The sequence below is a fragment of the Canis lupus genome, chromosome 11 (assembly GCF_011100685.1).
Source record: "Canis lupus familiaris isolate Mischka breed German Shepherd chromosome 11, alternate assembly UU_Cfam_GSD_1.0, whole genome shotgun sequence".
NCBI classification, from domain to species: Eukaryota; Metazoa; Chordata; class Mammalia; order Carnivora; family Canidae; genus Canis; species Canis lupus.
Window position 1 is genome coordinate 3300295 of NC_049232.1, and position 24964 is coordinate 3325258.

At 48.3% G+C, this 24964-nt stretch overlaps 1 protein-coding gene and 1 long non-coding RNA gene across 2 annotated transcripts in view; both read left to right on the forward strand.

Annotated features, from left to right (window-relative positions):
- Window positions 1-24964, forward strand: part of COL23A1 (collagen type XXIII alpha 1 chain) — a 322060-nt gene that overhangs the window by 35880 nt on the left and 261216 nt on the right. The window lies entirely within an intron of this gene.
- Window positions 1709-22252, forward strand: LOC119873851. Its single transcript, XR_005366500.1, has 2 exons — window positions 1709-1875; window positions 22032-22252. It is a non-coding gene; the product is annotated as an uncharacterized LOC119873851 (long non-coding RNA).

A 24964-nucleotide genomic window follows, 5' to 3' on the forward strand; every position in this document is an offset into this window, starting at 1 on the left:
GCCTAGCACAGAAAGACATTCAAAGCACTGCAGGCTGAGATTCTGAGGGGACCAGGGGTTCAGGAGGAAGAAAAATCCAGGAAACAAAGGTCACTGCATGGCCAGTGTGGAGGAGGGGCCAGACCTGGTTCCCCCATTAAAAGCTCACACACCTGCCTTCCCTGGGGTGCTTTCTGCCAAATGTACCTTTAAAATGTGTAAGATGGGGCACCAGTGTGGCTCAGATGGTTAAGCATCTGCCTTCGGCTTAGGTCATGATCCTGGGGTCCTGGGATTGAGTCCCGCATTGGGCTCTAGGTTTAGAGGGAAGCCTGTTTCTCCCTCTCCCTCTGTGCGTGTGGTGTCTCCCTCTCTCTCATAAATAAATAAAATCTTAAAAAAAAAAAAACATATATACAAGACCACATGTGCCCCTGGATGGGTGGCTTGGAGGCAGGGTGGCGAATGCCCCAGAGCTGTGGCACCCACAGAAGACTGGACAGTGACTTTACCCCTGAGCATCACTTCCGAGCAGAGGCACTGCCTGTCACCCAGGGGAAATGAAGGAGACCGCATTGACTCCAGCTCTCCAGGAAAGGTCAGAGGTGTACAGGGACAGCACACACTTGCTGGCTGTGACTGGGGGCCTCCAAGCATCCAGAGGGGGCCTGACCACGGGTGTTAGCACCTTCTCTGTGACTATATGTATGAGGTCTGCTTCCCCAGGAAGGCTAGGAGCAGCTGCCCAGGGGTGACTGCCCCCCCTTGCCCTACACCCCAAATAGGACTTGGGCTCAACTTCCAGGGGGCAAGTAGTGCCTTCTATCCACCCCCTATGCCTGTTTACTCCCCCCAGACATACATCCTCTCCTCTTGCCTCCTCCCCTTTTGGAATACAGGAGCTCCATCAGGAGGGGTCTGTGAGGGTCATGTTCAGCTACTGGGATACTGGCCCCTTCACTGCTTGCGGTGGGGTGGGGGAGGAGTGTAGAAAAGCAGAGAAGGTGTATGTGTGGAGGGATCGGTTGCACGTGGGGGGCCAAGGGAGGCATAAACTCAGGAGGGAGTTTCTGCAGGAGGGTGAATGAAGAGAGGTTGCTTTGGTAGAAGAAGGTAGAGGTGAGGGAGGGGTGAGGGATGGGGGAGTGACTTGGGAACTCTGGTGTACCTGCTCTGAACCCCTCGCACTGGTGCTGAATCCTCTGCCCAGAATCTCCCACAGCCCCCGGGCTGACTCAGTGGGTCTCCAGGGCACCTCTTGATGATGGAGTGGCTCCTTTCCTACCTGGAAGATTGTTTGCTTCATCCTGAAAGTCCGGACCTGCCCATAGGGCACCCCAACCCTTCCAGTCTTCTTAGCAGACTGCCCACCTTTTAAAAAAATTAAAAAAAATTATTATGATAAAAGCAAGTGTGCTTTTTAAAATTACTGCACTGCCCCCCTCCTCAAAAACAACATAGCTCTCATGTTCAAAGTGAAGTCTCCGTTGATCCTGCGCCTCACCACCCTCTCTAATCCCATCCCTTGGATGTCCATATTTTATGAAGACACACATTTACATTCTTGCAGAAATAAAATAATGCGTGGTAGTCTGCACTTTTTTTTCCCCCCTCGCAGTTTGAAGGTTCGTTTCTCTATCAGCTGTCCAGCCTGCATGGGCTCCAGGGGCCCCTGGCCAAGCTTTATGTGGAGAACCGTTCAAATAAACAATAAACGGTGACTCCAGGCAACCCGGCCACCTTCCCTTCTGCCTTCCTGGAGCTTTTCCAACATTTCCTTCCATGCCAGTGGTTTTTGCCCTTTCCAGTGTTAAAGTCTCCCTGCTTGCCTCCTGCTCCTTCTAATTGTGGCTGCAAGCTTCCAGAGATGGCAGAAAAGCGACGACTGTGCACACGGTTAGTATTCTGTGTCTCTGCGACCATCAGGAGCTCCAGCAGATCTGGATTTCCGACGTCTGCCTCGTTATTTTGGTAACTTTTTGTTCAAATAGAACTAACCGTAGGCGAAGTGCATATCCTAAATTTGCGGCTTGGTGAATTTGCACAGACAGCAAGCACCTGGGTCCCGGCAAGGAACAGCACAGACCCCACCCCCCGAGACACCCCTCTCCCCACAGTTTCCCCAGGGGTGGGTGTGGGTGGGGGTGACTTCTATCCCAGTGTCTCACATAATAGACTAGCTTTGCCTGTTTTTGTACTTTAGTTGAATGAAATCAAACATGTAGATTTGTTTGTGTGTTTCGGCAAGCCTGATGAGATTTAAGCCATTTGGCTGCATGTGGCTGGGGATTGCTCATTTATTCATTTTACTGCTGATGGGCCTTTGGACCAGTTCCGGGTCTGGGGCTCTTGTGAGCAGTGCTGCTCCAAGCGATCTTGTATGTGTTTGGGTGAACATTTAGATGCAATTCTATCTTACAGTAGAATTGCTGGGTGTGAGCTATGCAGGCATTACACTGCAGTGCACAGGGCCACACACAGTGCACAGGGCCTCTCTGGTTGGCCAGAGAGGGTGGCGATTGACACTAATCACCTTCTGGGTTTTCCATGGCAGCTGTGCTGGTGACAGTGTGTGCCTTTTCTGTCCTGTTGTTCCAATTCTACGTTATTTTAATTCTCAATGCATTAGTGTTGATTTCAGGGAGTGTTTTTTTTTTAAGATTTTATTTATTTGTTTTTAAAGATTTTATTTATTCATGAGAGACACAAGAGAGAGAGAGAGAGGCAGAGACATAGGCAGAAGGAGAAGCAGGCTCTACGTGGAGCCTGATGTAGGACTTGATCCTGGCACCGCGGGATTGTGCCCTGAGCCAAAGGCAGGTGCTCAACCGCTGAGCCACCCAGGCGTCCCTATTTATTTATTTATTTTTGAGAGAGTATGGGGTGGGGGGCAGAGGGAGAAGTGGACTCTGCTCTGAGCAGGAATCCCGACGTGGAGCTCCATCCGAGGACCCTGGGATCATGACCTGAGCCCAAGGCAAATGCTTAACTGAGCCCCCCAGGTGTCCCCCAGGGAGTATTTTGTTCTTCAGGATCACCTTGGCTATTATTCTTGGGCCTATGTATGTCCACACAAGGTTTACCACTAGTTTTCCTATTTCTGTTAGAGGGAATAGAATCCCTCCAAAACTCTACCTGAGATTTTGAATGAGATTAATTGAATAGAGATTAATTTGCAGGGAGAAATAACATCTTTACCATATTGAGGGCTCCAGTTTATGAGCATTGTGTATCCCTGCCATTTGGGTCTTTGACTTGATTTGGTAATATTTTATAATTTTAACCTATAAACTACATGTATTTTATTAGATTTATTCCTAGCAATTTACTGACTCTGCTACTTTATTTTATTTTAGTTTTAATTTCTGATTTTTAAAATTTAAATTCAATTTTTAAAATGTAGCAGCGTATTATTAGTTCCAGAGATGGCGGTCAGTGACACATCAATCAGTTGCATACAACATCTGCCCTCCTTAATGCCCATCACCCAGTTACCCCGTCGCCACCTTCCCCTCCAGCCACCCTCAGTTTGTTTCCTAGAGTTAAGAGTTTCTCATGGTTTGTCTCCCTCTCTGATTTCATCGGCTGCTGCTATTTTATCTTATCTTATATTTTTTAATACTTTATTTAAGAGAGAAATAGAGCACAAGCAGGGGAAGAGGCAGAGAAGGAGGGAGAGGCAGATTCCCTACTGAGCAGGGAGCCTGTTGTGGGGCTCCATCCCAGGACCCCGAGATCTTGACCTTAGCCGAAGGCAGAGCTTAACCCACTGAGCCACTCAGGCACCTCCCCTCTCCTGCTACTTTAAATGATAATAGTTTTGAAAATTTGTTTTCCATTTGTTGCTGAGAAGTAACATATTGCCCATGTTTCCAGTGTCCTTGGCACCTTTGCTTCACGCTTAACAGCTTAACGGTCTTTGGATTTTCTGCGTATTTTCTATCATATTGTCCATATAGAGTTGTATTCATTTCCTATTCTCTGCCTTTTATTTCTTTTACTGGCCTCACTGCTTTGGCCACGACCTTCCATCGTGCTGAATAGAAATATTCTCAGCTCTGGAGCAGGCATCCTGGTTTCATAACTGAGTTCAGAAAACACTAAGTACAACCCTTGCTTTAGGGATTTTGCAGATATTAATCAGGCTAAAGAAGTGTTCTTTTCTTATTTTCCTTAAAAGTTTGTTTGTTTTTTTGCTTTCAGTTATGATTGGGTGTTAAAACTTGTCTAGTGATGTTTCTGCATTAATGAGCTGATCATACATATGATAGCCCCCCCCCCCCCTTTTTTTCTGTCAAAACAGTGTATAACGTTGATTGATTTTGGAATGTTAACTGGCCTGGCCCTCCTGGAAGAAACTGCTTGGAAAGGATGTGTTATTTTAATATGTTACTGGATCCAATCTGCTAACGTTTTGTGTGGGGATTTTGCATCTGTCTTTGTAGAGAGATGGTCTCTAAGTGTCCTTCTCTGTTGTCAGGTTTTGGTATCAAGGTTATGCTGGCCTTATAAAATGAGTTGGGAAATGTTACTTCTGTTTCTTCTGTCTGGAGGAATTAGTATAGGATTTAGCATTGCTCTCTTCTTAAATGTTTGGGAGAAGTTGCTAGTAAAAACATCAGATGTAGGATTTTCTTTAGGTTTTAAATAATTAATTCATTTGTTTTAATAGCTACATACAGAGTCTCTGCCTCTGTATGTCTTTTTTTAAAAATGTATTTATTTGAGAAAGAGAACAAGCAAGAGAGAGAGAATGAGCAGGAGGGAGGAGCAGCAGAGGGAAAGGGAGAAGCAGCCTCCCCACAGAACAGGGAGCCTGATGCAGGACTCAATCCCAGGACCTCAGGATCATGACCTGAGCCAAAGGCAGATGCTTAACCAAATGAGCCACTCAGGCACCCCTCATTATGTCTTTATAATAGCTTTATTAAAATGGGACTCACTGGGCCATCTGGCTGGCTCAGTTGGAAGAGTGTGCAACTCTTGGTCTCGGGGTTGTGAGTTCAAGCAACAGGTTGAGTGTAGAGATTACTTAAGAAATAATTTTAAAAATTAAAAAAAAAGAAAAAAGATGGAATTCACATACCATATAACTCATCTATTTAAACTGTATGATTTGGTGATCTCTAAAGGTACACAGAGAGGTACAGCCATCACCATGGTTGTGTTTAGAACATTTTCATCACCCCATGTAGGAGCCCTGTGCTCCTGAGGCATCACCCTCCATCCCCCATGTCATTCCCAGCCCCTGGCAACCACGAATCTTTTTTTTTTTTTTTTTTTAATCTCTCTTTGCCTCTTCTGGGCATTTCATATGAACAGAATTGTAAAGATGTGGCCTTTTGTGTCTGGCTTCTTTTGTTTAGCATAGTATTTTCCATCCATGTGTGGTATGTGTCATACTTTGTTCCTTTTTTAAAAAAAGAGATTTTATTTATGTATTCATGAGAGACACACAGAGAAAGGCAGAGATGCAGGCAGAGGGAGATGCAGGCTCCCTACAGGGAGCCCAATGTGGGACTTGATCCCATGACCCCAGGATTACAACTTGAGCCGAAGGCAGACACTCAACCACTGAGCCACCCAGGGGCCCCAACTTTTTTCCTTTTTAAAAGATGAATAATACTTCATTGCATGGATATACCACATATTGTGTATCCATTCATCCATTAATGGACATTTGGGTTTCCACCATTTGGCTATCATGGATATAGCTGCCATGAACATTTGTGTAACAAGTCTTTGTGTGAGCATGTTTTCATTTCTCTGGGCTATATAGTTAGGAGTGGCATTGCTGACTCACAGACTTCATTATTTTTTATTGCTAAACCATAACATGAATATACCAAAGTGTATTTAACAACTGTGTTATTGATGGTCATTTATGATGTTTGCATTTTTGCTGTTGGACTGTGCTCTGGGCACTGCTACTCCAAATGGGTTTGCCAGGGGATGCAGGTCCTGGACCTGTTTGCTATGGGCCTGTAACAAGATTAGGATAGAAATTGAGAGTATTTGGAAACTTTTATAGCAACTTAAGCAGTAATTTTATGTCTGTTGACTCTAATAATAAAAAATATGGGCTATGGTACTTTTATGTTTTTGGTTTTAAAAATTATATTTTCTGCTGCATCCTTTTATCGTATTTACCAAAAGCATTGGTCCCTGACAAACTGGAAATCAGGATGAAAAGCACAGCCAGCTCTCCAGCACGGGTTAGGGAGTTCACCTCCTTAATGTGTTTCAGTAGGAATTGTGCTGAGACGTGGAACTGCTAGACGGCGGCCACAGGCTGAGAAGTGAAATGACTAGTTGGTGGTGAGGGAGGAGGAACTTGCATTTCAGGTTCTCTGCACTAATGTTGATAATAAAGGGTAATTCAGATGGATGAACATACAAAATGTACAGCTGATGCTTGAACAACATAGTTTGGACTGTACAGGGCCATTTATATGCAGTACAATGCTGAAAATGTATTTTCTCTTCTTTATGATTCTCTTTATAACATTTCCTTTTATCTTACTTTCTTGTAAGAATCTGGTCTACAGGGGCACCCAGGTGGCTCAGTTGATTAAGCATCCGAGTCTTGGTTTCAGCTTAGGTCATGTTATCAGCTTAGGGTTGTGAGATCAGGCTCTATGGCGGGCTCTACACTCAGTGGGGAGTCTGCTTGAGATTATCTCTCTTTTTGTCCCCCCCCCCCACTGTTCTCCCTCTCTCAAAAAAAAATATCTGTAATACATTTAATGTACAAAATATGTGTTCATTGACTTTGTTATCAATAAGGCCTCTGGTCAACAGCAGGCCATTAGTAGTTCAGCTTTTGGGAACGCACAGGTCACACTCAGGTTTTTTACTGCATGGGGCTTGATGTCCCTAACCCTCATGCTGTTCAAGGCCCAACTATATACGTGTATTCAGCCTCAAAGAGTAAGGACATTCCAGCACATGCTACAGCATGGATGAACCTTGAGGACATTATGTGGATTTGAAGTAAGGCAACCACAACAGGATAAAGAATGTATGATTCCATGTATACAAGGAGTCATAATCATAGAGACAGAAGGTAGAATGGTGGTGGCCACAGGCTGGGAGAGGGAGAATGGGCAGGTGTGTAACGGGGACAGGGTTTCAGTTCAGAAGAGGAGAAAGTTCTGGAGACGGATGGTGTGGTGGTTGAATACCAGTGGTGTGACTGTACTTCATGCCACTGAGCTGTGCACTTAAAAATGGTTAAGAAGAGGGGGCACCCGGGTGGCTCAGTAGTTAAGCATCTGCCTTCGGCTCAGGTCGTGATCCCAGGGTTCTCAGATCAAGTCCCCTCAGACTCCCCTCAGGGAGCTTACTTTTCCCTCTGCCTTTGTCTCAGCCTCTCTCTGTGTCTCTCATGAATCAATAAATAAACATTTTAAAAATGGTTAAGAAGAGGGACGCCTAGGTGGCTCAGTTGGTGAAGCGTCTGCCTTTGGCTCAGGTCATGATCCCAAGGTCCTGGGATGGAGTCCCACATCGGGCTCCTTGCTTAGCTGGGAGTCTGCTTCTCCCTCTCCATCCTGCTTGTGTTCTCTCTTTCTCTGTCAAATAAATGAATAAAATCTTAAAAAAAAAATGGTTAAGAAGAATAGGGAGATGAACTCTCTACCATGTGAGCACACAGCAAAGTGCCGGAGAGGGAGGGAATTCTGGTCTCTTTGTCTTCCTGTAAGGGCACTAATCCTGTCATGCAGATGACCCCACATAAACCTAATCACCTCCTACAGGTCTCACCTCCAGAAATCATCACATTGGGGTTAGGGCTTCAACACATGCATTTTGGGGAGGACACAAACATTCAATCTGTAGCCCCCATTCACTTGCTTGTGGCCTTGGACAAATCCCTGTAGTCCCTCAAGACTCAGTTTCCCCATCTGTAAAATGGGGACATTCATAGCCCCCTCCCCCCGAACCTTATATAGAGCTAACATATGACTCCAGTGGAGTGACAGGTACAGACACCTTTGTCAGCTGCAGCTCTGGGAACTTAGACATGTTAGGGGTCAGCTGGAGTCTGTCTCAAGGATGCTGGGGGCCCTTTTAGCCAAGTGCACGTGGCATTAGGAGGAAGGACATGCCTGCTAGTCCATCTCTGCAAGGCTTCTCCTAAAAAGGCTACCTTCATGCTCATGTTTTGTAGATTAAGGCAGCCACAAAGTGAGCCATCCTCTGGAGCCTTGCCCAAGACATGATCATGAAGGTTTCTCTTAAAAACCTGATTATTTTAAAAGGGATAGTGCTAGTGAATACCAGGTAAACAGACTTAGGAAAAAAGTACCTGGATGAAGCCTCCAGTCAGAACCTGGTCAGCTTTTGGTTCTGCACAGGGGTGACCTCGGGGCTCAGCTGGGACAGGACCTGAGTGGTGGAGGGGTGTCTCCGAGCAAAGCCTGCCCATGTCAGCAGGTGACATACCCCAGCCAGCCTACTTGCACACTCTCAGGGGTGGGGGCTGTGACCACACAGTTTCACTGGGGGGCCTCCCCTATTCTGGTTGTCAGTTAGGGGCTGTGTAATCTGTTTCATCATCCCCTCTTGAGGGCTTTGGCGGTCCCTGGCGAGTCTGGTGTTGGAGCTCAGCAACTGGCTGAGAAAAGCACTGGGCATCTTTTGTTCCCCATCAGCTGCAGGGAGCATTCAGGATGCTAGGGTCTGCCCGGGTCAGCTTTGAAGGCTGAGGGTGGGTGAGGACCAGCTTGCTCTGAAAATTCTGGCGATTCTGGCAGCGTTCAAGATGGTGGGGAGCTCTGTCAACTTCCCTGGGGTTTCACAGGGTCTAGCTTGGTTACTTGGTTTTGGCAATGGTATGAAAATAAGTTGGAATCACCCCAGTAGGAGCTTTGAATCCAGTACAGTCTGAAAGCCAGTGTATCAGCTAGGCATGCATTTGGCTGCAGATAACAGGAACCTGAACTTAAACTCACAGAGATTGACTTTCCTTGCATGCTAATTCCGGAGGTGGACAGTGCAGGGCTGGTGTGGCTGCTCAGGGATGTTTCCGGAACCTGGGCTCCTTTTATCTTTTCATCTCTCCATCCTTAGTGGCAGACCTTTATCTTCACGGAGAGGTCAGGGTGATCAGGGTCTGAATGAGTGTTGGGTCAGCACCGGGTAGGTGATATGAAGAATGTTAGACTTAGAATCGAGAGATACGAGTCCACGCCCCTCTCTGGGTCATCCTGGGGCAAACCACTTGCATCTTCTGGACTCTATCCCACCTGTCAGGTGGCCAAGTTGCACTATATTATCTCAAAATTCCCCTCTTTCTGGGTCCAGATTCCACATTTATTGCTGGGTTACAAGCTACCACCCCCTACCCCCCACCCCAAAACAAAATGTGTCTTTTACGCCCACTGTCACTATTCCAGAAGACAAGGGAGGTTACTTCTCAGGGCAAAGACTGCTGATAAGCCATTAAGGGGAAGGCTTTACCGTCATGGGCTGCTTTGGAAAGCCTTGGCCTGACCTCCCTGGAACTACGAGCAGGACCTTCCTCAGTCTTAAAATAATACTTGGTTCATTTTGAGAGTTGTCTCTTGAGAACACACAACTTGAGAATAATGATACAGCACCATCTGAAAATGTATAGTTTTATAATAGGTCATCATCACGCTTGTACAAACCATTCCTTGTGTGCCTAGCACTGTGCTGGGCATAATGAGTTAAAAATTGGGCCTGAGGTCTGGTCCCACCAACTGGGAGTAGGCAGTCCTGTTGGAGAGGCAGTCAGCTGGGAATGCTCCCACCTAGCTGAGTCAGCCACATCTGATGTCAGCCTGTGTCACTGTTTACTCTGGTCTCAGCATAGAGGCAGCATTGGCCACCACCATACTGATCAGTGATACAAATTGACACTCATGCCACGTGTAGCTTCCTTTCACGTTGATTCTGAGTTTGGCTGTGCAGATTGCTTTGCATAATTGAACATTAACAAGTGTGGTAGGAGTAGGTTAGAACAAGCCACTTGGATGCCAGGGCTTGTGCTGTTGGAGTTCCCTTATAGAACCCAGCCACCCAGCTGGGAAGGAGTTCAGGGTTAGACGACCAAAGGTAGAAGGCTACATGGAGAGAGACCTTGGAGGGCAGGTCATCACAGACACCCCAGCCACTTAGACAAGCTCTCTACTGAGTCACACCATATGGGAAAGAAAGCCATCCAGCTCAGCCCAGCTCATCTATGGAATCCTGACAACTAATTCATTGATGTTTTAGGACATAATGTTTTGGGTCATGTTGTTACACAGCCAGAGATGACTAAGACATCCTCTCTAAGTGGTGGCAAGATGGCTGCTACCGACTGCAGGCTTAGGAAGTGCCTCTCGTGTCACTAATGCAAGCCACTTGGGGATCTTGGAACCAATCCCCATGTCCAGTGGGAAGGGAACACCAGGCCAGAGATGTGTACCCATTCTTGTAGCTGGGGAAGGAGGGTGGGGTTTGGTCCCACCCAACCCATGAACAGGGTGGAGTAAGGAAGGGGAAAAACTGATGCTGTTTATGGGCAGAAAGGCAGGGGTGGGGAAGGAGTGAAAACTTAATAGTGAGACTCACTCAACAGACCATCCTGCACTGGGAGTAGGTTAAACCAGTGAGGGGTGAGTGAGTGAGTAACTGTGAGCAGGCTTAGTTGAGACAGAGTTTTTTAAAGGGCTAATGATTTTGTTTTTAAAGATTTTATTTATTTATTCATGAGAGACACAGAAAGAAGCAGAGACACACACAGAGGGAGAAGCAGGCTCCATGCAGGGAGCCCAATGTGGGACTCGATCACTGAGCCACCCAGGCACCCCTAGAGGGCTAATGATTTAAGACAGGACTTGTTGCTACTAAGAGGCAAGGGTCTTAGGAGGCAAGCAAGCCGAGGAGTAGAACAGGAGATAGGAGAAGGCCCAGAAGTGGGAATGAGTGCACTTGGGGTGAGTGACAGCTGGAAGTGGATGCCAGATGGAATCCACTTTGCGCTCAGAGCCAGATGTCTTAGCCAAAAGCTGTGTATTTGCCGAGACTCCACATGTAGATTAGGCTTTTGCTCTTGAATTTAAAATTCATTTGTATTTTTTTTAAAAGATTTTATTTATTTGAAAGAGAGAGAAAGAGAATGAGCCAGGGGAGAGGCAGAGGGAGAAGCAGGGTCCCTGTGGAGCAGGGAGTCAGATATGAGGCTCAATCCCATGACCCCAGGATCGTGACCTGAGCCAAAGATTGATCCCAGGACCTGAGCTGAAGGCAGATGCTTAACTGCCTGAGCCACCCAGATGCTCCTAAACTCACTTGTAGTTTAAGAAAAGCGTCTAGGTGTTTCTGATTCACTTACACGTAAGTCAGTGGTATGTGCCTGTGTGCACACACGTGTGTATAGCTGTCTCATGTCCCAGAAATGCTGGAAATGGTTTGTCTTGTCCCCTGCCATTTAAGACTGTTTATCTGAGGAAGGAGAGGCTGCATGTGGCTGGGCCGAGCCACGTTCAGCCGTCCCAGGTTTGTAGCAAAGAAAGGTGGCTCTGCAGGAGCCCAGAGCCCTCGTATCCGGGCCACTCAGGGGGTCTAGCAGGGGTTCTGAGTGGCAGCTTGTAGCTGGGTCCCAAGGGAGACTCAGAGGCAGCCCTAAACCAGACACAGAGTTGTCCCAGCTCTCCGGAGAGGCAGGCACCCCCACCCCAGCCCAGCTGGTCATAGTCATGAGGACGGTTTGTACCTAATGATGCGCCTGGAGCCAGCTTGTGACCCAGCAACCATCTGGGCCAACTGCCTCCTGGAAATAGAGCCCAAGTAGGGGCCATTTCCCCGGGGCTGAGGGTGCCCCAGAGGCCTGTTACTGCTGGCAGAGGCCCAGGAACCCAGGAACAGGAGGTGCAGGGCTCGGCTGCTGATCTCCAGACAGACAGTTTGGAAAGGTGGGAGAGGCCACGGCTCCTGGGATTTGCAGTTAGGAAGTGGTGACTGATTGGTGTTTGTAAAAACACTTAGATGCTTTCCAGCTCAGGCTTTCCCCTCAAGGACACTGCCCTGCTCTTTCACCACTCAGACTGGCCCCAGAGCCACTGGCCTTTGCCCTGCACCCTCCTGACCACCCCTTCCCTGCACAACTCGCCCGCCATCCCCCAAACCCAGGCCCTGCCAGTCCATACCCTTTTGGGGTGCACCTCTGGGGAATGTCACCTCACCTTTTCCAATTTGGCCTTTTTTTTTTAAAAAAAAAAAAAAAGCTTTTATCTGTTCATGAGAGACACAGAGAGAGGCAGAGACACAGGCAGAGGCAGAAGCAGGCTCCCTGCGGGGAGCCTGATGTGAAACTCGATCCCAGGACCCCGGGATCACGCTCAACTGCTGAGCCATCCAGGTGTCCCTGTTCAGTGTAATCAATTGGAGTCCAAGGAGCAGCATGATCAAATCATTCCTGAAGCCCCAGAATTGCCATTTATCGACCCTGACATCTGCATGGCAGCGGCCTATCGTTGAGGGAATGGCAGTTCTGAGTCTGAACCCACATTTTGGGGTTTCAGCCCTTTGGGGCCAGCCAGCACCCCTCTATAGCACTGGCCTTCAGACCTGTCACTGTAGCTGAGAGGATGTGGGGTTTTGCTTGGCCAGGCTATGGGTCTTCTGCCCACCCTCGGGGCAGGAGACAGGATCAGCCCCACCAAACCCACTTGGGCGAGCGTGCCAAAGTGGTGGCTCGTGAGGGGAACTTTGTACACCAGTGAAAGAACAGGGCAGGGCACTAGGCAGGTAAGCTCAACACCAGCTCTTAGGCTTCCCCACGTTCCTTTCCTTCTCATCCCCCAGCACAGAATCCGCCCTCTGCCTTCTCTCCTCAAGAGCCTCCCACACTCACCTCCTCCAGGAAGCTACCTCTGATTACCCCAGCGCTCTCTGCATTCCTCCGCTGCAGAGCTCCCTGGCCCATCAGCTCTTCGGCCTGCCCTGGCCTTGTCGGTCTGCTGCCTCAGGCTGTTAGCATCTTCAGCTTTTTATGCATTTGGGCTTTTGTCCTATATGTATTGTGGGGTGTTTTTCTATATCAGTGAAGCTTTTCCTGTGAGCTCTGGATGCATCACCTTTTTCCCTTTTGCATGGATTTTTTTAGGCCAAGCCTTAGGGTCCTAGTGTTTGCATCCCTGTTGTAGCCTGCCTTTACTCGCCATGTGAGCTTAGCCAAGGCGTTGAACCTCCTGCTGCCTTGGTCTCTTTGCAAAGGGGAGAGGAGCACTTGCCTTAAAGAATCATGCAGATGCAACAGGAGTGAAGACGGAAGCCATGCACTGGGCTCACGGACAGCTGGTAAATGAGTGAGTGAATCAGTCGGGTGTTGAGCCATATGACCTGGTGGACTTTGGACAGGGGACTCTGTGAAAAAAGAAATTCCTAATTTGTGATGTTGAGGAGGCCTCATCATAAATGGGGCAAGAGCCAGCCAACACCTGCCGGCCTTAGGCTGGGCTGGTCTGGGAGCTGGGGCAGAGCTGCAGAGGAATCGGCAGGGGTGGTCAGCTGGCTCTGCCTGGCAGGGAAGAGGAAGAGGCCAACAAGGGCCAGGGCCTGGTCAGGTCAGGGCCCAGCCACGAGCAGAATGTCTGCCTGTGCTGGACAGCACTGCCTCTGGCCCCTGCCTTCTGTGACAGCACCCTTTGCCCTGTTCCAAGGCTGTGGCTGAGGGTGCGCTGTCCACATTATATAGTGATAAGTATAAGACCTGGTCGGCCCCAAAAGAGGCAGATTCCCGGTTTTTCTTGGGACTCATTTTTTAAAATTGTTTATTTATTTGAGAAACAGCAGAAGTGGGGGAAGGGGCAGAGGGAGAAGCAGACTCCCCACTGAGCAGGGAGCCCGATGTGGGGCTTGACTCCAGGACCCCGGGATCATGACCTGAGCTGAAGGCAGATGCTGAACTGACTGAGCCACCAGGTCCCACTTCTTGGGACTTTTGAAAAAGAGAGGGTCTCTTTCCACTGAGGTTATAAAGCTGGTAGAATGTAACCCCAGAGCTGCTAGGGCCATAGTATGGTCAGCCCTCCTCCTCCCTTCTGCTGGGAATGAATCCAACACAGGGAAACCAGAGCTGAGAGATGGGGAAGGAGAGGCCTGATGATGGTGGTGACGTCATCGGAGCACCTGGATCTAGCTGTACTTGAAGCTCCCTGGATTTGTCACTCAAGGGAGGCAATATGATTTCTTTGTCTTTTTTTTTTTTAAGATTTTATTTTTTTATTCATGAGAAACACACAGAGAGAGAGGCAGAGACACAAGCAGAGGGAGATGCAGACTCCCCACGGGGAGCCTGATGTGCAGCTCAATCCTAGGACCCCAGGATCATGCGCTGAGCTGAAGGCAGATGCTCAACCATTGAGCCACCCAGGCATCCCTCTCTTTGTCTTTTAAGTGAATGTGACCTGGTTCTGACCTTTGAAGATAAAAAATCCTGGCTGATCTAGCACCCTACCGAAAGCTGTTCTCTCCCAGAGATCCTAACCACATGACACAGACCAGGTTTCCCTACTGAGGCTCATTCCCATGAGTGTTTGCACTTTCAAGGCCCTTCTTGGAGGTCACCCAGAGAAACTGCCCTAGCTGGGGGAGGTTGTCAGAAAGTTACGATGGCAGGGAGTGAAAGCCATGTTCTCAGGCTATGTACCAGAATTTGTCCCACCCTCAAGACACAGCACTATGTCATGTCGTGGCCTGGTCCTAGGGACACCCTCAGACATAGCACCATGTTGTGTCATGGCCCGGTCCCAGGGACACCAGAATCTGGAATGTGTGTTGACCACATTGAGAAGAGTTTCCTGCCCATTGTTCATTCAAGATCCCATTTAGTTTGTTTCTGGCTACGTTGGGTCAGATTTCACACGCACTGTTGGCTTGGTAATGGAAATAATCACACACACTGATAAAGCATGGCAGTAAATGAAAGAAAATGATATAAAGCCCCCACCCTAGTGCTTCCGTGAACACAGGGGATAAAAATTTCAGTCCATGGTTAAACAGGAACAGAGCTTTGGAGCTGCACTTGCCTGGCCCCTTCCAGTGACACGTCTTCAAACCTGGGCCACATGCATTGCTTGGAACTTGGTCATATCATGTGGTTTTTTCAAGTTCACTTCTGGGCCCAGATCGGAGGCTCTAAGAGAGACTTAGCACATGGGGGGTGGTGGTGGTGGTGGTACACAGCTCATTACTGGAGCTGTGTGCCACAACGGTACTGTGACATCCATGCTCGGTGTCCGAGGGTTCAAGATGGACCTTCTTTCCCAGACAGTGGAGGGGGTGGGGATGGGGGAGGCGACTGGACTGCAAGATAAGAGAAAGGATGCCCGGGGCACCTGGGTGGTTCAGTCGGTTAAGCATCCCATTCTTGGTTTCAGCTCAAGTCATGATTTCATGGTTGTGGGATCGAGCCCCACACCAAGCTCTGCTAACTCACTCTCTCTTTTTCAAATAAGTAAATAAAATATTTTAGAAAGACAGAGAGAGAAAGGTTACCATTTGGCAGAAGTGACGAGCAGTCCCTATAAGTTGACTGTGGTCCCTGGGCAGCGCCTATGATGAATGCTTGGCGCCTGCCTGAATGACAGTTTGTGGTGTTGGCACATGTTGTCAGACTGCCTGAAGATTCTAGGCAGCCCCCCAGCCTCCGTTCTGCCCTCCAACACTGTCCCTTTTGCCCTCAAATATAAGTTCATTGCCAACCCTTGAGTGCCTTCTTTCTCAAAAGACTTGTGGATGTGGCTCATGGGCTGAGGGTGGCTGAGAGTGGCCTTGGTGTCCCTCGCTGAACCACTTGGGTTAGGGTCTTTGCAGCTTTCAAACCATCACCTGGCTTCATGGGGAGAGCAGACCGTGGCCTCTGTTAAAGTATGTTCTGGCCCAAATTCACATGGGCTGAATCCACGCAGCTTAATTTGAGGGGGGAAAGAAGCTATTCCATGGTTGGTTGTCTTCCAGAGGGGGTCACTTGCCTGGTTTGTGTTTCTCCTTCTCCTTTCGCCTGCCCCGAAATTACAGAAAGCAGAACATCAGGTCATGTTTCCAAATTTCATTTCATAAACCGAAAATACACTGGAGGTCTCAAGGGCAAAAAGAACACCTTCATCTAGTTAACTTTAAAGATTTTTAATGTTTATATGACACAAAGTCATGTAGTGTTCCTTTTTAAGCAAACTAGGCGAATTGTTACTTTCCTAAGACTTCCCACTTTTTAAAAAGAAATTCTTTTATTGTGGTAAAAGTCTATTTTCCATCGTACCCATTTCTAAGCAGAGAATTCAGTGGCATCACTTACGTTTACAGCATTGTGCAACTGTTTCCACTGTCAACTCCCAAAACTTTCAAGCACCCAAAATAGAAAGTTTGTAATGCTTTTCTCTCACCCTCCAGCCCCTGGTGACCTCCAGTCTACTTTGGGTCTCTATGAATTTGCCTCGACTAGGTATTTCATGTCAGTTGAATCTTAAAATATGTGGCCTTATGTGTCCAGTTTCTTTTACTCAGCACATTTGAGTGTGAATCAAGGCTTCTTCCATTTCATGACTGAATAATATTCCATTGTCTGTACCTCCCACGCTTTGTACATCCATTCCATTGGCAGTCATTTGAACCTCCTCATTCTTAGATTCGGTCTTGAGTAGTTTCATGGAGTAAGTTGAATCTTAACATTTTATTCCTGTCAAGTCATTTCATAATACTGCCTCGGCAGTTGGCTAGCATGAATGGAACTAATGTTTATTGCCTGCCTTCCATAAACCAGGTTCTGTGCTAGCCTGTGCACACTGTATTTACTCCTCATAAACATGGTGTGTGGTAGGTGTTACCGCCCCCTTTTGCAGATGAAAACACTCAGTCTCCGAGGCCATAAGGGACTTCCTCAAGGTCACATATCTAAGTATGTGACTGCACTGAGCTTTGAATCCTGGGCCACTTAATTCCCAAATACACATGTGCCCATTCTGTCTGTTTCCTCTCATTAATCCTGGAGACAAACTGGTTCATGCTGCTCTGTCACATTTAGAGGTGTGTCTGTCACAGATGCTTTCTTCCCAAGTGCATCAACAGAGCTTTGAGCTAATGTCCAGAATGACCCAGATTTGGTCCTTTGTCCTTAGTTTACCCCATAGCAACTCTTCGGTGAGGAGGGAGAGTATGGAAGAGTCAGGTGAGTGCCTGCTCTTAGGGAGGTGTTCGGGAGTTGGAAGAGGCTTTTTTTTTTTTAATTTATTTTTTTAAATTTTTATTTATTTATGATAGTCACAGAGAGAGAGAGAGAGGCAGAGACATAGGCAGAGGGAGAAGCAGGCTCCATGCACCAGGAGCCCAACGTGGGATTCGATCCCGGGTCTCCAGGATTGGGCCCTGGGCCAAAGGCAGGCGCTAAACCGCTGTGCCACCCAGGGATCCCTGGAAGAGGCTTTTGAGTAATGATAGATATATCTGCTTTGCAGTTGGGGAACCAGTGACCAGCTACCTCCACTGAGCCTTCTGCTCTCAGCAAAGTCAGGGACTGTCCAACCTTGTTGATCACACATTCATTCTCTCCCTTTCCCTCTTTCCCTTCCTTCCGACCATCCATCCATCCATCCATCCATCCATCCAACTGCACATGAATCATGTCTGCATCCATCCACCCATCCATCTATCCATCCTCCACCCACCCATCCACTCATTTATCCATCCATCCATCCATCCATCCATCCATCCATCCACCTGTCTGTCCATCTATCCCTTTATCTGTCTATCCACCCATGCATCCATCCATCCTTCCATTCATCTGTCCATTCACCTATCTGTCCATCTATTCCTTTATCCATCTATCCATCCATCTATCCATCCATCCATCCATCCATCCATCCATCCATCCATCCAGACAATATTTGTTGTAGGCCTGGTGGATGCTACATCCTGTACCAAGCTCTGGGACATAGTGGTGGGCAGCATCAATGACTTGTGGGATAAATAGCCTTCAACAGAAAAGGGATCCCACCAGTATAATGTGTTAAAAGTCATGAAACTTTTTATTCAAAATCCCGATTCCTGGCTTCTCTTGGAAAACCTGAAAGACCAGGCAGCACAGAGTGTGGCTAGCCACCTGGCAGTGCTCCCAGAGCTAGGCATTTGCCCCAGCTCACCACAGTCTGCCACTGTCTGCTGTCTGGCACCAGAGCCACATGGTATGCCTGGCCCAGGTGGCCTGTGAGTCCATTCCCCCGACTAGAGCTGTATCTGTAGCTGCACTGGCTATCCTCACAGTCTGCCTCTAGCCTGAGGCCTGGGCTTTGTTCTAATCCATTCTGCCCCTGAACTCCCAGTTTCCCCATCTGCATGGTGACTGTTAGGGATGGTGGGGGCAGGGGGGAGGCAAAGATGATTAAGGTGCTGAAGAAGGCCTGCCGACTGCATCATGCTGTTCCAAAGCGGGGGCTGTCTTCGTTGAATCCTGAGTCAGGAGAGGGTGAGTCAGGGCTTTGTCAGTAGGGTGGGTGTTGCATTTCACATGCTCTCTTTTTAGTTGAGGTGAACCACTCAGTGGCGTCCTTCTTTTGTGCTGCTTCGGGGTGGCCATGGGGGACTCTGTGTCCTTCCAGTGCCCATGTCTAGACGGGCCTCAGGGAGCATCCTGACCCTTTTTGTTGTGTCTTTGATGCTGGGATGTTGGCACTGTGTTCTCCCCTTCCACCCGTCAGGGGCACAGGATTACTTTTATCTGTTCATCCAGGATGAATGGCCAGGGTATATGTTGAGCACTTGGGCATTTTCATTGGATGAGGATGGATTTGAGGGCCTTGACCTCAGGCAGAGGTGGGGTGTGAGTTAGCAGCCTGCACAGCAGTCTGGGGCAAGAGAGGCAGGTAGTAAATGATTCTTGAATGCAGATGTTCAGGAGTGGGATTGCTTGGGGCTTGGGTTTCATTAGCTATGGGAGGGGAGGGCAGGGAGGGCATGGAAGGTCTCTGGGGCTCCTGGGTGCCTCTGAGGAGCAGGTTGGGTGCAGAGGGGATCGGCCAGGAGGATGCCATGGTGAAGGTGCCCAGGATAGCGGTTGGGAATGTGGTTCTGAGGCTCCAGATGGGAGGAGGTGAGGTCCTGAAGAACCCACAGGGGGGAAGGGGACCCCAGTTAAGGGAAGTTTACTGAAAAGAGGCCCACAGAGAAAGCAGCAGATGGAGCAGGGTGGGGAGGAAAGCCTCCCATGTACGTGGGACAGAGGCCTCAGGTGAGCCAGCCATCAGAGGCAGCTAACACTGAGCACTAGCACTGGATCTGGACATAGAACTTGGCACATACTGTTTGTGGGGAGCCACCTGAGGAATGGGTGGGAGGTGGCGAGGAAAGGAAGAGGTGAGGCGAAGTGGGTAGGCCTGGAAGGGGCATGGGGTGCTGGGAGGGGCTCAAGAGGGAGCAGGGAGCGCAGGGTGGGTAAGCAGTGGAGCCAGACCAGGGGCTAAGATCAGTATGGTGTGGGGGTGCTGCAGGGGCAGGAGGACATGGGGCCTGAGCAGCGAAGGCTGAGTGCCCCCTCACTGCTTCTGGTTCTTTGGTGAAGTGAGGAGGCAGGCTCAGAACCACAGCGGCTGGTGGGGCTGAATGGACAAGAGGGGGAGGGAATCCAGGCGTTGAGGGCCATGGGAGATTTATGGGTCTGGCATGCCCTTTCCTCAGCACCCCTTCCCTGCTGAGGCTGGTTAGACTCCCCATCCCCAAGCTCCCGAAAACTTCCACACCTGTCCTGGACCCCTGGCTCCTGGGTGGACACCTGCCCTAGAACAGGCTCACAACAGGTGCTCGCTGGGTTCTGGTCCCATCCCCATGAAGCAGGGCAGAGTACGGAAGGAGCCCGCATGGGTGTGGAGGCTGGGGTGGGGGTGAGTCTGCCGTGGATGGAGCATGGAGACAAGCAGGAGAGGCCTAGGGCCATGTGGCTTCCAGAGGTAAAGTGCCCTGTAGCAGATGTCCCTAGGAGCGCCGGCTGGGAGCTGAGGCCCGGCCAGCCCTCCACCACATCTGCAGCTCAGCTGCCTCCTAGAAGCTTGCGGAGCACATGGCTCTTGTGTGTCCATTTGAACAGGCAGCAACTTTCTTCTGCATGGAACAGTTTTGCTTCAAAGGAGTGATTTTATTTTCACTGGACTCTAGGGGGGAAATAACTCTAAAAATTAGAACCTCAGCAGAGAACACAAATGGGACTTGGTCCCTTGGCTTAGCTTTGTTTGTAATGATTGAGCCAAGCTCCGAAAATGCTGCCTTAATTAGAATTTACAGCCAGCACTATGCATTTGTGGGTGAGGGTGACCTGTGCTCTGTGAGAGCTGGGATTCACACTGGGAGGTTACCAGTCCCCTGGGCCATGGTGTTTTTCCTCCCATACACGTCAGTTATAAATATAGATGGTCTGTGCTGGCCCACACCCCTGAATTCTCAAAGCGTCTTCGTTGTGTGTTGCGGGGGGGCAGTGGGCTGCTGTGTCAGCCTCCCTGCTGGGTCGTGAGCCCCAGGTCAGCTCCTGTCTGTAGCGCCAGCCCTGGTGGCCCCAGGATGTGGCACCAGGTGTGGTGATGGATTTTGAATCAGTGGGTTGTTGGATGAACTAAATGCATAAAGAGGGAATAATCCAACTCCTTGCAGAGAACCATGAGCTTCAAAGTCTGTTTTGTGCTGACTTGGACTTTGTCGATCCAAGCCATGTGATGCCACCAGAATAACCTTCCCAGTGAAGCCCTGTCTTCAGCCTTCCTCCTCTCAGAACTTAGAGGCACCTGGGTGGCTCAGTGGCTGAGCATCTATCTGCCTTTGGCTTAGGTCATGATTCCAGGTTCCTGGGATCGAGTCCTGCATCAGGTTCCCCTCGGGGAGCCTGCTTCTCCCTCTGCCTATGTCTCTGCCTCTATCTCTGTGTCCTTCATGAGTAAGTAAATAAAATCTCAAAAAAAAAAGACAACCTTTAGTGGGTCCCTGTTTCTTCAGCTTCAAGTCTAAATGTCAGCCTCGTGCACATCTTGGGCCTCCATGCCAGCCAAGGTGGCCTCTTCCTTGCCCTCCAAACACATGTTCTCATCCTGCCTCTGCAGCTTTATCCCTGGGTCCTTGAACCCAGAGCATCCTCCTCAGACAGCATAGGATTAAGGGCACAGGCTGTGGATTAAGGTTGCTTGGCTTCAGAATGTAAAATGGTGCAGCTGCTACGGAAAACAGTATAATTACCACGTGATCCAGCAATTCCATGTTTAGGTCCATACCCAAAAGAGTTTAAAAGAAGAAGGTCTGGAAGAAATATTTGTACACCCATGTTCTCAGCAGCATTACTCACAGTAGCCAGAGGGGGGAAACAGCCCAAGTGTCCAATCAATGGATGAATGGATAAACAAAATGTGATTTATCCATACAATAGGATAGGATTCAGTCTTAAAAAGAGAGGACACTCTGGGGCACCTGAGTGGCTCAGTCAGTTAAGCATCTGATTCTTGGTTTCAGCTCAGGTCATGATCTCAGGGTTGTGAGATCGGGCCCTGTGTCAGGCTCCACACCCAGCTTTGGATTCTCTCTCCTCTCTCTGCCCCTCTCCCCTCTTCTCCCCTCACATGCTCACACATGTATGCATGCTCTCTCTCTTAAAAAAAAAAAAAAGGTAGATTTTATGAAATCTATGTTACTGCAATTAAAAAATAATTTCCAAAAAAGTGAAGTAAATTTGGAAAGGGTAAAAAGATAAGTCAGAGAGAAAAGCCATGAGAAAGACTCCACCTGCCAATGCTGACTTTGCAGATTGAAGGAGGGGGGCATGAGCCAAGGAATGCAGTGGCTCCTAGAAGCTGGGATCAGCCCTCATTTTATTGCCAGCATGGAAGAGGGGACCTCATTGTGATAACAGGCACTGAATTCTACCAACACCCTGAATATGCAGGAGACAGATTGTCCTCCAGAGTCTCCAGAAAGGAACACAGCCTGCCCACACCTTGATTTTAGTCTGACGGGATGCATCCTGGACCTCTGACCCACAGAACACTTAGGATAATTACCTGCTGTGGTTTCAGGTCACAGAAAGAAAGAAAGAAAAGAAAAGAAAAGAAAAGAAAAGAAGAAAGAAGGGAAAGGGAAAGGAAAAGGAAGACTGGATTTGATGCCCAGCTCTCTCCCTTTCCAGCTGTGTAGCCTTGGACAAGTTTCTTGAGCTCCATGCTTCACTTTCTTCAGCGGTCAGTTGGCTATTTACACCTCATGGACCCTGGTGAGGAATAAATGAGTTCCTAGCCGATGTTTCGTGCAGTGCCTGGCATCACCGTGAGTGCCCCTGTATTATTCTTGCCACTGCCACCCCTGTGGCTATTGTCCCCTGGGCTCTCTCCCATGCTGCCATCCTCTGGGATCCTCGCACCCCTGTCACACCCTCCAGAACAAGGTGGTTTACCACTGGGTGGCATCTTGTCTTTTTTCTCTCCATTTGTCCCTCTGGGGCACGCTGGTCCTCTCCAGCTGGAGCTCCTGGAACACAGCATCCTCCTCCTTCATCCCCCAGCGTAAAACCAGGCTCAGGTGAAGGTCTGTGCAGTGCGGTGCACGGAGTTGAGTGCCCACCTGCGTGGACTAACCTCTGCTCTGCCTCCTGCTGGCAGTGTGATCCTGGGAGCCTCCATCCATTATTTGGAAGATGGAGTGGATGGGAAGGTGCAAGGGGTTGCAGCAAAAAGGAGCAGGCTTGGAACTGATGTCAGTCCCATGGGATTTGGTGGCAAGAACTCAGGGAGCTGGAACCTGCTGGAGATGGGGTGGAGCGGGTGGGAGAGGCAGGGTTCTCCTGTGCTGCCTGCTCAGGGGTTTGGAGCCTCCAAGAGCAGCCCCCTGTTCCCCTTCTAGCAGCAGGACTCTAGGTCCCTCTCTGAGCTGAGACGGCGTGAGGGGACACCCACCCCACCCTTTGGGGTTAGAGCCTCCGCAGGGTTGCGGACATCCCCAGCACATGGCCGCTCGTCTTCTGGACCTTTCCACTGATCCCTTCTCCCTGGCACTCTGTATACCTAGCTATCTCTTCCCCACTGGACGGGGGCCGTGTTAATTCACCACAGGCACCTGCCACAGTGTGGATACCCAGGAAGTACCTGGTCAAGGAAGGTCCATAATTGATACTGCTTTCTCAAACTGGATATAAAAATATGGTACATCTATCATCTACATTTAGATAGACTGATTCTTGCAAAACAGAAGACCGACACTTGCAAAACAGAATCACACTGTAAACACTACAGCTTAAAAGGGCTCAGTATTCCACAACCATTCCTTTACATGATTAACTACACTTCTAAAGCCTCAAGGGTGCTGAGTAAGATTCCACTGCAGGTATGTGCCAAAATTTATTTAAACAGTCTCCTACTGTTGGACACTTAGGCTGTTTCCAGTTTTCTGCTTATATTATTTATAGGCAGTGAGCAGCCCTGTACACACACATTTGCTCTTCCACTTAATTTTCTTTTGACAGATTCCCAGAAGTGGATTTGCTGGGTCAAATGGTATGCACATTTTTTTAAAGCAGTCTTGATGCCCAGTGTGGAGCCCAACATGGAGTTTGAACCCACGACCCTGAAATCGTGACCTGAGCTGAGATCAAGGGTCTGACACCTAACTGACTGAGCCACTGGGCGCCCCACCTGCAATGTGCACATTTGTAAAGTTTGAGTTACACATCATATTCCCAAATTGCCTTCTCAAAAGGCTGTATCAACAGAGACTCCCACCAGGAATGTACAAGAGTGTCCATTCTCATCTAGCAGTGAGTGGTATCAATTAACATTTTTGTAATTTTTAACTTTAAAAACTGATAGGATGTCACTGAGATCTGAGATGAGAACATATATGAATCATTGCCATGTTCTAGGAATGTTCAAAATGACCATGTGATTTAACTTCTCCCTCTGTGGAAAGCTGCAGCACCCCCATTTTGCAGATGGAGGAGGCTCAGGAGCTGGTCAGGGGGTCATGGAAGGTTGGAGTCACTGCAGATCAAGGGACCTATGGGTCACCAGTGAAGACGACTGCCCCCCTCAATGTTCCTACAATCGCTGGAGGGAGGTGACCTGGGGCTCCCTCTGAGCGAAGTGCTAAGGATAGGGTTGGTACGTGTGCTAAAGCCACTCTTTAATGATCTCCATTCCACTGGCAATCTGCAAATAAAGTCTTATTTTAGTGGGGGTTGGGGATGAATGAATGACAGCTTGCAGCTATAGATGTCTCTTTCAAGATGATGCTTTTCACCCTGGGGCCTCCTTGCTGCTGAGAACTTGTTGGTGCAAGACCTTGGTTATTAATTTAAATGTCACATAATTGTCAGGCCCCACTTAATAGCATTATGGGTGAACCTACTAAGAAAATGGGCTTAGATCTGTTCCTAAACAAATTGTCCCAGGGTGATCTCCAAATCTACTTTTAGTGGCACTTAAAAGTTTTCTTTGTAATCCACAGAAAAGTTGCCAAAATGAAAAATTGGGGGAAAAATGAGTACAGGAAATTAAACCTAATTTTACCATTTCAAGTGCGATTTCTAGTTTTTTGTTCCTTTTCAGTTCTTGTTTACATATATTAGTTATAATCAGGACCATGTGTTACTTTGTGTTTTTTTTTTTTTACCTAATATTGAATATGTATTTTTCTATGTTTGAATATGGCCTTCTTAATTATTTCAAATGGCTCCCTGGTTGTCCATCAAAAGGATGTACTCTAGTTAACTGTTTGGCATTTAGATTATGTCCAAGTTTTTGCAGTTATATATTATGACTCTTCATATAAATAAGCTCTTCCTTTTGCTTAATGAAGATGAAAAGTCCTGTAAAGTCCCAGGAGTGGGTTTTCTGGAAACCTCTGTTTGTTCCATACTGCATGTAGCCATTGTGTTTGGTAAAAAAGCTGTGTTTCAGCACTATTTCTCCAGCACTGGATATTGTCTTAAAAAGAAAAAAGAAGTTTCCTTTTTAATATC